General features: G+C 45.6%; 1 long non-coding RNA gene across 1 annotated transcript; it reads left to right on the top strand.

Annotated features, from left to right (window-relative positions):
- The first annotated feature begins 816 nt into the window (after positions 1-816).
- LOC131499629 (uncharacterized) lies at positions 817-13487 on the top strand. Its single transcript, XR_009255985.1, has 3 exons — positions 817-956; positions 11356-11418; positions 12824-13487. It is a non-coding gene; the product is annotated as an uncharacterized LOC131499629 (long non-coding RNA).
- Positions 13488-13891: the final 404 nt, after the last annotated feature.

Below are 13891 nucleotides of genomic sequence, written 5' to 3'. Positions count from 1 at the left end.
GGCGGCCCCGGGGCGGTGCTGGGGGCGGTGCGAGGAGGCGGAGCTGGGGCCGTGCGAAGGGGCGGAGCTGGGGCGGTGTTGGGGGCGGTACGAGGAGGCAGAGCTGGGGCGGTGCTGGGGGCGGTTCGAGGAGGTGGATCTGGGACGGTGCTGGAGGGCTCAGCGAGGAGGCGGATCTGGGGCGGTGCGAGGAGGCGGATCTGGGGCGGTGCTGGGGGCGGTGCGAGGAGGTGGAGCTGGGGTGGTGCTGGGGGCTGTGCGAGGAGGCGGATCCGGGGCGGTGCTGGGGGCGGTGCGAGGAGGCGGTGCTGGGGGCGGTGCGAGGAGGTGGAGCTGGGGTGGTGCTGGGGGCGGTGCGAGGGGGCGGAGCTGGGGCGGTGCTGGGGGCGATGAGAGGTGGTGGCACGGGGGAGAGCGCGCGGGTGGGTGATGATAGGGGGGCGGTGTTGAAGGCGGAGCGAGGAGGGAGTGCTGGGCGGTGGTTCTGCGGACGGTGCTGGGGGCCGCTGCTTGGGAGGGGCGAGGGGGCGGTGCTCGGGGTGTGGTGAGAGGGGGCGGCAATTGGGGAGAGGGAGGCATTGTGGGCGGTGAAGCGAGGGGTGGAGTGCTGGGGGGGATTCTGGGGGCGGTGCTTGGGAGTGGCGCGGGGGGCAGTGCGAGGGGGTGGGGCTTAGGGGCGGTGCGCGGTGGTGGTATGGAACTGGAGGGCGGAGCGCAGGGGCCGTGCTGGGGGTGGCACTTGGGGGAGTCTGGGGGGGTAGTGCGAGGGGGTGACTCTGGGTGGGTGTATCGGTGCGAGGGGGCGGTGCCGGGGGGGGGGGATGTTGGCACGCGCTCGGTTACCTGCTTCTCGCTGGTTCCTGCTGGTTCTCTGTGACAGCGGAGCGCGAGCTTTTCCTCCTAACGGGGCTGTCTCCAGACTTCTCTTTCTGGAACCAAGTCCCAGTCGCCCTCAGGTGTGTATCACGGGATACCCATTTCTGCGTGCGGGGACAGAGGCTGGTCCTGCAATTCTCAGACCTTTCGGGGGCCCCAGGTTCACACTGACAATTGAAGGTAACACCTGATCTGCGGGGTCTGTGTGCTAACATGGAATGTAGCTCTAATTCAGTGTTTCTCAGCATCATCTGGGAATTTGTTAAAAATCCTCGTTTGGGGGGGCAACAGCCTAAACCTAGGTACTCAGAAATTTTGCGGGTGGGGCCCAACGTTCTGCATGTGAACAAGCCGTCCAGGGGACTCCAGTTTGAGAAAAAGGAGTCTTGGTAAGTAACAGGGCCCAGGGTGTGCTTACTGCTGGATACTTAAGAGTCGTTATGGGGGTGCGTGGATGGTTGAGTCGGTTAAGCGTCTGACTCCAGGTTTTGGCTCAGATCATGTCTCCCTCTCTCTGCCCTTTTCCCAGTCGCTCTCTCTCTCTCTCTCAAAATAATAATGTTTTTAAAAAGATTCATCATCATCATTGTTATCACAAGTCACAAACCCTGCTGTGAGAGGGCAACTCAGAGACCGTTCTCTGCACGGTAACTTATTTGTCAAAATAATGAGTCTCATTCAGCAAGTAGCAGCAGAGGTAATGATGATAATGCTTACATGAGAGCACACGTTTTACCATTTGGTTATTTTTTTGTATTCTTTGAAATACATCATGCAGGAGAGTTTCATCAACTACAGGCAGGCCTACTGCACAAGGGACAGATTCTTACAGGCCACATGACTCAACATTTGAGAACAGCAGGGTTAGATGCCCTCAGGCCTAAGTGGACAATGGAACTCACATGGTTTCACGTTTGTTACATAAGATGAGATACCATTACTCATCTCTGGTTCTCAGGCATTAAAGAAAAAGTTATTCAAGACACTTGTTGAGAATGATAAGGCAGACTTTCTTCACGGGCCCTATCGTGTTAAGTATAGGGACCACTGCAGTAGGAGTTTGTAGTGAGAAAGAGTTTTGAGAACAAGAGTTTCCTTGTTCTCCAGGGAGAACAAGGAAAAGTAGGAATTTATAGGCGCAGGTGGGAAGGAGGGGATGGGAAATTACTAAGAGGATACATCAGGGGATAAGAGGGGTTCCAACTGAACCGACTTAACAAGATTCTTGCTGAAGGCAGGTCAGGATGATCAGACCTGGGGGGTGTTGGGGAATGAGGGACTGGATCAGATATCACCTGTGATCCGATATGGAGGGTAGTTCTGGTCAAACTGACTTTAGGGTTCTTGCTACAATTAGACAATGCAGAGAGAAACATGGAAGTCTGAAAGCCAGGGCCTAGTTGAGAAGAGAATTCAGAAGTGTCTAAGTAGAAGCTGGTCAAAGAGAATATCACTGTCACAGGAACCAAAACTTGCCCCTCTCCTGACTACCCTGTCGTATTCAGAGCAGCCAGATCCGGGTACAAATATACAATCGCAAGACATCCCAGCTTGATGTCCATTGGCTGGAGGCCCTTGTCCTCATCAAGACAGAATCAGCCCACCACCGCCTGGGCCCGTAGCCCACCAGGGAGCACTAAATCCTGGAGAGGTGAAAACTGAGGTCCAAGGAGGCCATACCAGGAAGGGGCACAAAATGAAGACATAATGAAGACACAATTTCACGGTTACATCTGTCCCTTTTTCATTGCCCCAAACTAATTTGCAACGGTCCAAATTAAATGTCAGGGAAGCTGGGTGTACAGAAAGAGAAAAAGAGATCGGTGAGCAAATGTAACTGGCTTCAAAAACAATCCATCAGTTTGGTAAAGCAAATACTCATTTTGTATTTCCCCTACGCATGAACACTTGCTGCCCCTCTTTTCTCTGACAACCCAAAACCCCATCCCATCACCACCTCAATCTCAATCTTAGTATTTACACTCCGAACCTAACCTCATGCCAGGAGACTACAGCAAAATAGGTTACTTATCACTTCTCACTCCCGCTAGATAGCTGTGGTTCAGGGACACGGTGAAAGGATGTTTTCAAACTGCTGAAGAAATTACCACCAACCTAGATTTCTATACATAGCAAAAGTGTCTCTCAAGAAAAAAGATATCTTAAAAAAGATTACTTCAAGTCAAAAAAGAAAAGTGTAATGGGAAATTAACCTACATAAAACTCAATGCTAATGATTATAATTAAGAACAAGGAAAAGTGATTCCAGGTGAAATCTTCAGGGTGATAGGAATGAAGATCTGAGTGGGGCGCCTGGGTGGCTCAGTCGGTTGAGCGTCCGACTTCAGCTCAGGTCACGATCTCATGGTCCGCGAGTTCGAGCCCCGCGTCCGGCTCTGGGCTGATGGCTCAGAGCCTGGAGCCTGCTTCTGATTCTGTGTCTCCCTCTCTCTCTGCCCCTCCCCCATTCATGCTGTGTCTCTCTCTGTCTCAAAAATAAATAAATGTTAAAAAAAAATTAAAAAAAAAAAAGGAATGAAGATCTGAGAGAGGGGTGTGTTTATGGGCTCCTGCAACTGTTCATTCTCTGTGTAAAACAGAAATACTATCTCCTGTGGGGTTAGAATGATGGCATTGCCATGCATGCCATAAAAATCATAGTAATCGAAATGGGACAAAGTGATGGATATTCCGAGTTCCCTATGTTGTCTAGAAGGAAGGTAAAGGTATTTATAACTCTGTGCTAATGGATTAAAATAAGTATTTGTAATTTTTTGCTTAAATAAAATAAGTAAAATCAAAGAAAATACTTTCCAAAGTAGAAAAATTTGGGGGTTGTAAATGAGTAGACAGTACTTTTAAAGTAGTGGGTAAAGAAGAAGGGAGGCAAAGAAAAGCAGAGAACCCAAATGCATCAACTTTTACACTAAGTTGCTATCGAATAAATATTCAGATTAGCAATCAGAGATTTTTTTCTTTTTCTTTTTTTTTTCTTGATGTTTTTTTATCATTGAGAGACAGCGACAAAGCATGAGCATGGGAGGGGCAGAGAGAGGAGGAGACCTAGAATCCGAAGCAGGCTCCAGGCTCTGAGCTGTCAGCACAGAGCCCAGTGTGGGACTCGAACCCACAAACCACGAGATCATAGCCCGAGCCAAAGTTGGACGTTCAGCTGACTGAGCCACCCAGGCGCCCCAGCAGTCAGAGATTTTTAATGGCTCAATATGTCCCTGAAGGATTCGTCTTAATTATTTTTTTTTTATTTGACTGTAGCTGACACACTAGTTTCGGGTGTATAGTGTAGTGATTATACAAGTTTATGCATTGTGCTCACCACAAGGAAGCTACCTTCTGTCCCCATACAATGTGACCACAATATCGACTGTACTTCCCATGCTACGACCCTCATTCCTGTGACCTAATCATTCTATAACTGGAAACCTTTTATCTCCCACTCTCCTTTACTCATTTTGCCCATCTCCCTTCCCTATGGCAACTGTCAGTTTGTTCTCTGTATTTATAGATCTGATTCTGCTTTTTGTTTATCCATTTGGGATTTTTTTTTTTTTTTTTAGATTCCACGTATGAATGAAATCGTATGGTATTTGTCTTTCTCAATTGACTTATTTCACTTGGCTTAGTACCTTCTGGGTCCATTCGTGTTGTCACAAATGGCACACACTCATCCTTTTTTATGGCTGCATAATATTCCGTCCACATCTTCCTTATCCATTCGTCTATTGGTGGACTTCTAGGTTGGTTCCATATGTTGGCTATTGTATATAATGCTGCAATAAACATAGGGGTGCCTATATCTTTTTCAAATTAGTGTTTTCTTTTTCTTTGGGTAAATACCCAGTTAATGGAATTATTGCATCATACGGTATTTCTATTTTTTTGAGGAGCCCGCATACTGTTTCCACAGTGGCCATGTCAATTTCCATGCCTACCAACAGTGCACAAGTGTTCCTTGTTCTCCACGTCCTTGCCAACACTTTGTTATTTCCTGTCTTTTTAAATTTAATTTAATTTAATTTTTTTACATTTTATTTATTTTTGAGACAGAGAGAGACAGAGCACAAATGGGGGAGGGACAGAGAGAGAGGGAGACACAGAATCCAAAGCAGGCTCCAGGCTCTGAACTGTCAGCACAGAGCCCGATGTGGGGCTCAAACCCATGAACCATGACATCATGACCTGAGCCCAAGTCAGTTGCTTAACCGACTGAGCCACCCAGGTGCCCCTGTCTTTTTTTATTTTAGACTATCAAACAGGCATAAGGTAAAGGATTAAATTTTGAAAATTAATAGACAGTATATTTAGAGCAGTTTTAGGTACAGCAAAATTGAACAGAATGTATAGTGTTCCCATATACCTCTTCCCGCACATGTACACTTAGGTTCTCCTCCCTCAACATCTGCAGAGTGTTGTGCATTTGTTATAATCTATGAGCTAACATTGACACATCATTATCAAACAAAATTAACCTTCAGTTTACATTTGAGTTCACTGTGTTGTACTTTTGAGACAGGGAAACTGAAAGGACCCTGTTAAAAAACTCCTTTTCCTGCTTCTATTCTTGTGAGGACCACCCCCCTCCCCCAGCTTATATATGCCTATTGTATGTCCTCCTTGTAGAGGGCAAGGAGTTAATGATTTCTTTGGAGTCTTCTAGCAAATAGCTAACATCTAAAGGGGTGACCAGGTGGGGTTTCATGTAGGTTTCCAAGACAACTGACTCCAGACACCGAGACCAGGGCATAAGTGACTTATGGAGGACACCCAGGTACTCGTCCTTATCCGACTAGGTCCTGGATGCCCAAGAGGGCATGTATACCAGACCACACTCCTCAGTAAAAACTCCAGACCCCAAATAGACAGGAGAGTCACTATTCTTTTCCTTCCTGAGTCTCTTCCAGATGCTCTGTCTGTGTCTGTTCTCACTACATCTTCAATAAACTCAAATCTCACTTTGATTTCCATCCTGCTCAATGCCAAACACCCTCTTGGCTGGACCTATGGGACCCCCTCTGGGTCATCGCACCTGCCCTGCCTGCATCACTTTCTCTGGGCTTTAACAAATGTATGATGTCATGTGTCCACCATTATAGTTTCATACAAAATACTTTCACAGCCCTAAAAAAAAATCCCGTGTTGCATCTATTCCCATCCATCCCTCTCGGCCCCCACGAGCTCCTGGTAACCACTGAACTTTTTCTTGCCTCCATAATTTTGCCTTTTCCAGAATGTCATATAGTTGGAATCATATGTAGTCTTTTCAGATTGGCTTCTTTCACTTAGGAATATACATTCAAGTTCCCTCTAAGCCTTTCAATAGCTTGAGAGCTCGTTTCTTTATAGCACTGCATAATATTCCACCGTCTGGACGTACCACAGTTTATGCATTCACCTACTGGAGGACATCTTGATGACTTGCAGTTTCTGGCAATTATGAATAAAGCTGCTATAAAAATCCATATTCAAGTTTTTGTGTGGACACGAGTTTTCACTTCTTTCAAGGAAATACCGAGGAATGCATTTGCTGGCTTGTAGGCTAAGAGTCAGTTTCGTTTCGGAAGAAATTGCCAAATTGTCTTACGAAGCAAACGGACCGTTTTGCATTCCCATCGGCCAGGAATGAGAGTTTCTGTTGCTGCACAAACTCATCAACATTCAGTGTTGTCAGTGTTTTGGATTTTGGCAATTCTAATAGGTGTGTAGTGGTACGTCATTGTTGTGTTAATTTGCGTTTCCCTAATGATATCTCGTGTGCATCTTCATATTCTTGTTTGCCCTCTGGATATCTTCTTTGGTGAGGTATCTGTTCCATCTTTTGCCCATTTTTTATTGGGTTTGGGTTGTTTACTTTCTCTGTTAATACTCCTTTGTTTTAGCTCACAGTCCTTTATCAGATACACCTTTTTTTTTAATTATTTTTTTTACATTTATTTATTTATTTTTGAGAAACATTTATTTATTTTTGAGAAACAGAGTGAGACAAAGCGTGAGCAGGGGAGGGGCAGAGAGAGAAGGAGACACAGAATCGGAAGCAGGCTCCAGGCTCTGAGCAAGCGGTCAGCACAGAGCCTGATGCGGGGCTCGAACCCACGAACTGTGAGATCATGACCTGAGCCGAAGTCGGACGCTCAACCGACTTGAGCCACCCAGGCACCCCTATCAGATACACCTTTTGCAAAAAAGTTCCTCCCAATCTGAAGCCTGTCTTCTTATTCTATTGACGATGTCTTTCACAGAGCAGAAGTTTTTAATCTTAATGAAGTCCAGTAATCAGTTTTTTTCTTTCACAGGTTGTTTTTCGGTGCTGTATATAAAAAGCACAGCCAGGGGCGCCTGGGTGGTCCAGTTGGTTAAGCATCCAACTTTGGATACATTGTATATATATTCATTTCTGAGCTCTCCAAGACCACCATGCAATTCTTCAAGTCTCAGCAGACACTGATTGGGTGTCCTCCAAATTGGACTCCATTCTGACCCTCTTTACCTGGAGTTAGCATCATATCTGATGCGGTTTTAGAGTGGTGGTGGGGGTCCGGAACTGATGGCCAGGAAAGAATTCTTGAGATGTCTTTGGTGCAAAAATGTGATTTTATTAAAGCATGGGGACAGGACCCGTGGGCAGAAAGAGCTGCACTGGGGTTGTGAAGAGTGACTGGTTATATACTATGGAGTGAGGGAGGTAAAGGCAAAGAGGGAGGCTTCCAGAAGGACTTTATATGCTAAAGAGGACTCAGAAGATACCAGAGGTCTTGCTATTGTCAAGCTAAGGTTGTTTTCCCTCTAGTAAGGCATTAACTTTAAGACAAGACAGTTGGGAGTTTATTGGAGGAATGTTTTACTCTGCCTATCTCAAATATTTGTCAGTGGGCTGCAGGTTACAAAGAAATTTAATTGTATTACATTTTTGTCTTGCCTTTGTTCCCTACATCACCATGGAGGGGAAGGTGATGTTAGGGCTCCAGGAAATTGAGTCTATGGGTTTCTGGAGGTTAGGCTATTGATAAGATTGCCTTTTTCTTGTAATTTACTGAGACTCATGTCCTGCAGGACTGTGATCTCTATCAGTCAGCCCTTTGTTTTCTCCTTCTCTTAGCTTTAAGGCAGCCAGGAGTGCTTGAGGATTGTTACATGTATCCCACCGGAGGCGGGAGGCTGGAGGGCGTTTGCGGGGTCTCAGCTTGCTTCATGCTCCCTCATCAATATCCTAAAGGTTAAAGGTTCAGTCTCACAAGACTGTCCCCACTTCAGATGCCAATTCCAAGTCCAGATTGTTACCTGTGCCACTGACTGATTGACTATAAATCAGAGGTTCCCACAACCTCCTCCTTAGATTTGATCATTTGTTAGAATGGCTCACAAAGCTCAGGGAAACACTGACTTACCAGTGAGTACTTATTATAAAGTATATAAGTAAGTACTTATTATAAAGGATATTATAAAGGATACTGATGAACAGCCAGATGAAGAGGTACGTAGGGCCAGGTTTGGTAGAGTCCCACGTGCAGGAGTTTCTGTCCCCGTGAAACTGGGGTGCACTACCCTCCGGACATGTGGATGAGTTCACCAACCTGAAAGCTCATCAAATCTTGTTGTTCAAGTGTTTTTATAGAATTTAATCTGTGATGCTCCCCCTCCCCCTCCCTTCCCAGAGATCAATGGCTGGAGCTGAAAGTTTCGACCTTAAATCACTTGATCTGTCTGGTGATCAGCCCCAACCCGGGGTTGTCTAGGGATCCCTTCCTAAGTCAGCTTACTAGCATAAACTTGGGTGTACTCAAAAGGGGCTCCATATGAATAACAGAGACACTCTTATCACTCAGGGAATTCCGTGGGTTCTAGAGGTTTTCTCAGTGACCAGAGACAAAGACCAAATATACTGGTCTATTGGTCTATCCTATTACAGCACAGTACCTTTGATATTATGTGGGGAAAATGACACTTTACCTCTATGATCTTCTTACCCAAGTCCTATAGCCGCAGTCTAATTATGAGAAAATCATGAGATAAATTCCCATGGAGGCACGTCTTACAGTATACCTGACCAGTACTACTCAGAACTGCCAAGTTCATCAAAAGCAAGGAACGTCTGACAAATTATCACGGGCAAGCAGAGCCTGCAATGATAGGACAACTGAATCCAGCATCCTGGATGGGAGTCTGATACATGAAAAGGGCATTAGGTTAAGAGCTTGGGAAGTCTGGATAAACTATGGGCTTCATCCAATAATAATGTATCAACATTGATTCATTCATTGTAACAAACGTATCATATAATGTAAGATGTTATGTGCATATGGGAGAGGTATATAGAAGCCTTCTGTACTTACCTGCTCATTTTTCCCCCTGTAAATCTAAAACTATTCTTCAAAAACATAAAGTCTATTATTAAGTTTAAAAACTCTAGGGGCGCCTGGGTGGCGCAGTCGGTTAAGCGTCCGACTTCAGCCAGGTCACGATCTCGCGGTCCGTGAGTTCGAGCCCCGCGTCAGGCTCTGGGCTGATGGCTCAGAGCCTGGAGCCTGTTTCCGATTCTGTGTCTCCCTCTCTCTCTGCCCCTCCCCCGTTCATGCTCTGTCTCTCTCTGTCCCAAAAAATAAATAAAAAACGTTGAAAAAAAAATTTAAAAAAAAATAAAATAAAAAAATAAAAACTCTGGGATATTTAGAGCTTACAGGTGTGATTGTGGACAGAAGATATGCCAAGAAACGTGTGGGATGGAGAATCAGATCTACAGCGCTCTTGGGTGCAGGTAGGAAAACCGAGACTTGCATATTTGAACCCTTCGGACGAAGTTCAAGGTTAATCTTTTGATAGTGAGGTTTCCAGAGAGCCAAATCTCCAAGTTTTATATATGGACTAGTTTAGATGGGAAGACTGGAGGAAAAACAGTGTTAACCTGTTGATAAGGCATGGGCATAGTCAGTCAGTCCATTGCAATATTTGGGAAGGTCTGAAATGACCAGACCAGAGTCTTCTGTAGCCCATGCCATGTGTGGAATTCTCACAGATGCTCCAGTAAGTGTCTCATAGAAGAAGAGTTGATGTGGGTGGAGATTCGAAGGTCATCAAAGCCGAAGATAAAACCTCGGATCATGGAAGGCCAAGTTTCTCTGAGAGTTTTGCAATTTTAGATTTAATAATCCATTCATGCGCTCAGTCAAGACAGGGCAAAAGCAACACCCCAGAGAGAGAAAAATTGTTCCAGCAGAAATTTAGCAACAGTGGTTAAGCAGTAGCCCTCTTACACGGGGAAGCTTTGATCCAATGAGAGAACACGTGAATAATGACAAGGACATATTCATAACCATGACATACAGGCAACTGCGTGATATGTAATTGCCCACAGAGGAAGCTCGAGGTGGCTTTCTCGCTTGCCCTGCCATTACAGCTCCACCCAGGATTATGTTCTCAGCAGATGGGACAAAAGGATACCGGTTGTGCCAGGTAAAGAGCAAAATTCTCCCACCACTACCAGTGGAGGAGCTGCTCTAGATTTTCTTTCCCCTTGTGGGAAAGTCATGGCCTAAATTTCAGGCAGGGGATTGAGGCGACTCCAGACGGCCATCTGGATGTCTCGAGAGTTTATCCGCATGCAAAGGACGTCCAGCTTATTTCTAATTGACCTTTTAATCTTAGGGACTTTGGACCGAGAGCTTTTCATTTCTTCTGTTAGAGGGTCAGGGCGTAGGCAGAGGAGATTTAACATTCTGTCTGCTGTAGAATGGGGGCAGGTTTCTGAGCTGTTGGCTTTAGCAAGTTCCCCCTTTGCTTATGGATCTTATCGCCCATATGAGTTTCTGTTTTAAATATGTCCACTTCTTTTGGTACCGATAAATCCTCGAAGTGATCAGCCACGCATTTCCCGTTTTGAGTTGCTGTGCCACGTGCAGTCATAAATACCGATCAAGTATCGCTAACCTTAAAAATAAAACTGTTGACTATTTTGCCAGAAGAATGGGCTTGTTCAGGAATAGCAGAGAACTGCAACTCAAGACATGCAAGCTACAGCAAAACCATAGGCGACCCTGTTGGCGGGCAGGGAGAAAATCTTCCTTCCGCCTGCTGGCGTTGTAAAAATAGGCTTCTTCCTGTGGGAAAATGCAAGGAAGGTCTCTTGTGGGGTCTGCAAAGGGCTGTGAGGAGTGCTACAGCGTGAGCGCTCCCCCTTCTGGCCTTATTTATTTATTCATTTATAGGGAAACTTGCTTTTTAGAAATATTTATTTATTTTGAAAGAGAGAGAGAGAGAGAGTGTGCATGCGCAAGTGGGGGAGGGGCAGAGGGAGCATCCCAAGCAGGCTCCACAGCGTCAGCGCTCAGAGCCCCGTGTGGGGCTCAGACTCACGAACTGTGAGATCGTGACCTGAGCTGAAATCAAGAGTTGGATGCTTAACCGACTGAGCCACCCAGGGCCCCCCTTTTTTTAAATTGAAGGGTTTTTTTAAATTTCTTTGTATCCCAGGTGGGACTCCAACCTATGACCCCAAGACTGAGGGTTGCATGTTCTTCCAACTGAGCCAACCAGGTACCCCCTCCCAATTCCATTTTAGTTTTGTTTAGTTTATTTAAGTTTATTAATTTTTGAGAGAGAGAGAGAGAGAGAGAGAGAGATGAGAGAGAATCCCAAGCAGGCTGCATGCTGACGGCGTGGAGCCCAACTCAGGACTCAAACCCATAAACCTTGAGATCTTGACCTGGGCTGAAATCACGAGTGAGCTGCTCAACTGACTGAGCCACCCAGGGACCTCCCAACTCCATTTAAAACGACATTCCCTTTATTCAGTTCCATAGTTCCAACTCAAAAGGTATCTGCTATCTGTGCAGATACTAATTCTCCTATCCTTAACTAACATGCAGGCCCACGTGAGAACCATAAGTTCCACCAACTGGAATGAATTCTGTTATCTGGGATGATTGGGTGTGAGGCTGACACTCATATTCATGGGGTTCTGGAAACCTACGGATTCAGGCAGATCCTGCCTGAAATGTTCCTTGTGAAGTGAGGAGCTAGTATCCATCAACAGAGAAGGTGAGGTCTGGGTCTGTTAGAGGAAGCTCTGAAAGGCCGGAGTGCAGAAGGGTTAAGTTCAGGTGGCTGCCTTGCAGTCACGTGGGTCCCCTCTAGTCAGGAAAGGAAGAAGACCAGCAACGCTAAGATTTCGAACAACGGGGGGTGGTAATGTGACAAGGAGCGAGCAAAAGGATCTCAAGAGAGGCAAGATGAGAGGTGAAAAAAAAAATGCGGTGTTTCAGTTAGGAGAAGGATTTGGGCACACGGGGTACATACCTAACACAAGATCCATTGTCCCTTGAACCAACTTTGCTCTTGCCATGACTGCTCTACAACAAGAAATGGCTTCAGCCACACAGTCCAGAGCGAGACTAAAATACCCAATGGGCCTCTGCTTGAAAAAGCACCTAAAGCATGTCCTTCTCTCTCATGAATGAATGACTAGTGAGAAGGGCAAAGGACGCTTTGGGAGCCTCAAGGTGGAAGCACAGGAAAGGGAAGTTTTTAAGGATTTGAATACATCATGGAAAGTGAGTCCCATTGTAGAAGGTGAGGCATAGTTTCCTAAATTATGCCATATAAAGGGGACGCTACATTGGAAAGACTTGGAATCCACTTCCTACAACATCCAGGTAATCCTAGAAAGCCCCAGAGCTGTCTTTTGGTTTCAGGCTGAAGGTAATGAAGGATGGTCTTGCTAGTTCTGAGGACAAGGGTTTTCCCTCAGGGTTAGATACCATGTTCTAAATATTGCACCTGGACCGCAAAGTTGTATTTTGCCCCTTGAAACCTTATGCTCCTCGTAAATGTGAAACTGAATAAGGAAAATGTCAGTTATCTTTTTTTATAAGAAAGTCTCATTTAAAGTGGAGTTGGAAGGCCAGAAGGGGGAGCTCTCACGCTGTACCATTCCTCACAGCCCTTTGCAGAGCAAACAGAAAGAGACAGACCTGCATTGCCAAAGAGAAGGAGCCTGCTTTACAATCCCAGCAGAGGAAGAAAGATTTTTCTCCCAGCCCAGCAACAGCCTAGCCAATGAGAAACTGTCACACACAACTCAACCAATGAAAAGCCACTACACTTCCGACTCCCGGTTTACTCCAATGGACTTTTTGTTTACAACAGCTCCTCCCAAGTCCCCCACCCCCCTTTTCTCTATGAAAGAGCCAACTTCTCCTTTGTGCTTTGGACTTGTTTGTGGTTTTGCTGTAGCTTGCGTGGCTTGAATTGTAATTCTCTGCCACTCCCGAATAAATCAGTTTTTCTGGTAAAATAATTAACAGTTTTATTTTTAAGGTTAACACAAGCCGGAGCTTCTAATAAATATTAAGTGTCTGTGAGTCACTGAACCTAGTAAAACAAAGAAGCTCATCCGGATATTGACTGAGGATTGAATTATAAAAGGAGCCTAGATTCTTTGGATTTACACTTAATATTCAGGCAAAAATAAGCGGGGACTTTGGAACATCCCTGGAGCACGACGATCCAGGTATGCTGTTGGTTTTCGCATGCGAGGTGAAGAGGTATTTGGGAGTTAGATAAAGGGGTCTGCTGAAGAAAGCAGAGCGTATCAACAATGACGGAATAAGTAGGGTCAGAGGGTATAGGAGCAAAGATAGTGTTGCGATTTGGGAAAAAACAATATGCATTTTACAATTTTATTTGTGGCTCACAGCTCTTGGACAAACTGGTAACCCCTTCCGTTAGGTTTCTTTATGGGTAGAATAGATGTGCTGCAGGGGCTCCATGTGGAGATCAGAAGCCCTTTGTCAAGTAATATATGAGTAATAGGTCTGAGACCATAAATTACCTCATTTTTCAGGTATCGTATTGAGTTAATTTAGAGAGAGACACAGCGAGGTCTGCATCCACCTTTAAAGGCTCTTACCTCTCAGTGGCGTCCTACACCTGCCATTCCGTTAGGCGACAGTGAGTCAGGAATGTGAATGAGCGAAAGTGAGTCAGGAAGGTGAATGAGCGTGTCCCT

The sequence above is a fragment of the Neofelis nebulosa genome, chromosome 17 (genome assembly GCF_028018385.1).
Source record: "Neofelis nebulosa isolate mNeoNeb1 chromosome 17, mNeoNeb1.pri, whole genome shotgun sequence".
Taxonomy (NCBI): Eukaryota; Metazoa; Chordata; class Mammalia; order Carnivora; family Felidae; genus Neofelis; species Neofelis nebulosa.
The sequence above is the reverse complement of the archived record's forward strand: the minus strand, read 5'-3'. Positions and strand labels throughout refer to the sequence as shown.